The following is a 2491-nucleotide window of genomic DNA, read 5'->3' on the forward strand; positions in this document are numbered from 1 at the left end:
CTTCAGTCCAGAGTCGCTTCATAGCTCCAGTCGTTGATGACGTCATCAGAAAATTCCTCCCGTTCTGGATACGTTTCCTGAGAAGTGATCTAGCGCTGCAAGGACTTTGTAATCCTGCTGTCTGGTACATTTATTCTCTTGATGAGCGTTACTGTTGTTATATCCTTTTTCTATATTATTTAATCTCTAACGTGAAATGTTTGGCATGCATAGGCCTAATCATCACACCATAGAATTGTCACGTTATATTTTATTAAACAATCTTCACTTCCGTAGCTTGTGAAAGCTGGGAACCCACGTGAAGGTCATACGAACCCGTTGCCGTTTAATGAATGATGTTGCGGATAAGAATAATAATAAAGATAATCTGAATAAAACGTGAATCAAGAGTGGTATTTAATCTCTCTCTCTCTCTCTCTCTCTCTCTCTCTCTCTCTCTCTCTCTCTCTCTCAAAGAATCTTATAGAAATGAGTGGTAGATAAGTAGTAATGACGGCCGTGTAAGGTACTCCGGGTTTGAGCCCACTAAAATAGCTTCCGCAATGCATCAGTTGAAACAGTACTCTATACAGGATAAACACTGTCAAGAGACTAGAAAACAGTCAGTAGGAAGATACGTATTAAAAAGAATATCTAATAACTCAATAACGAGTAATATTCGATTTTCTTTATGTTAATGTGGTTTTTATTAACTTAATAGCACCAGTCGTGTACAACACTGTATCGAGTAATGTTCAATTTATTGCCATTGAAAATAAAGCATTGAAAAGGATTTAGGGAATCAAAGGACAGCAGTACATAACAAATGCGGTAATTCCTTAGATTATCAAGATGGAGATTGATATTATTATTACAAGCTGAGCTACAATCTTAGTTGGAAAAGCAGTATGCTATAAGCCCAAGGGTTCCAACTCAGAAATATAGCCCAGTGATGGTAGGGAACAAGGAAATAAATATACTAAAAGAGGAGTAAAGAACAATCAAAATAAAAGATTTTCAAATCGACAACATTAAATTGAATCTTTCATATCTAAACTATAAAAACTGTAAAACTTTAAAAAATAAGAACATGATAGAATAGCAAGCCAGAGTGTACCCTTATGCAAGAGAACTCTAACCCAGGACAGAGGAAGACTATGATACAGAGGCTATGGCACTACCCTAGACTAGAGAACAATGGTTTGATTTTGGAGTGTCGTCCTAGAAGAGCTGCTTACCATAGCTAAAGAGTCTCTTCTACCCTTACCAAGGGGAAAGTAGCCACTGAACAAATACAGTACAGTTGTTAACCCCTTTGAGGTGTATATGGACAAAGGACAAGTGTAAAGATTAGGCCAGAATATTCGGTGAATGTGTAGCTAGAGAAAAAAATGAGCCGTAACCAGAGAGGATAATCCAATAGCTCTATAGTGGCATATTGTAAGAAGGGGAGATGATTTAGTACAGGCTGTACCTGAATGGACTCCGTTGGACAGGAGAGGACGTAGTAGACCAAGAAAAACGTGGCTGATGACAATGCGAAGGGAAGGTGGAACTGAGGATTGGGTTGAGCTCAGAGAGATGGCACAGGAAAGAGACATATGTTGTGAATTCATTGGGGCCCTATGCATTCTGTGGGTGCCAGAAGATTAGGATACAATATACATGTATAAAGTATACACAAATATACATATCCATATATATGTATATATATATATATATATATATATATATATATATATATATATATATATATATATATATATATATATATACATATATTCAAATAAGCCATATATTTTTGATACATTAATGTCTGGATTCTCTTAACGACCTCGGGATCAGAGCCCCAGGCGAAATCACACGAAGACAAGAGCTTGTGACCGGCCGTGAATCGAACCCTGGTCCGGCAAGCTTGTATAGACAGTGACTACCACTTGGCCACGAAGAAAGTATATATATATATATATATATATATATATATATATATATATATATATATATATATATATGTGTGTGTGTGTGTGTGTGTGTGTGTGTATACATATGTAGTACATACACAAATATACTCACACGATTAGGTGGTAATCTCATGGCTGGGAGTTTGCTATCCCTGGCATCCTCCCTTTCAGCTATAAAACCTAAATAATGGTACCAGCAACAGCATGGGTCGACATAAAATGTTTATGAGGGGGGGCGTGGGTGGTTAACCCATGGAGGAAAAATACCCTAGGGTTAACCGTATGATGGCTGTATCCTTCCTGGCATCTCCTCTTCAAGAGGATGAAGGCGTAAGTGTTTAATCCATGGATAGATCCAGGAGAACTATCAGTGAAGTTCAGCCCGTTGGGCTGGGTCAGTATTATTATTATTATTATTATTATTACTTACTAAGCTACAACCCTAGTTCGAAAAGCAGAATTCTATAAGCCCGGGGGCCCCAACAGGGAAAATAGCCCAGTCAGGAAAGGAAAGAAGGAAAAATAAAATACTTTAAGAAGAGTAACAACAT

The sequence above is a fragment of the Palaemon carinicauda genome, chromosome 37, assembly GCF_036898095.1.
Source record: "Palaemon carinicauda isolate YSFRI2023 chromosome 37, ASM3689809v2, whole genome shotgun sequence".
In the NCBI taxonomy this organism is placed as follows: Eukaryota; Metazoa; Arthropoda; class Malacostraca; order Decapoda; family Palaemonidae; genus Palaemon; species Palaemon carinicauda.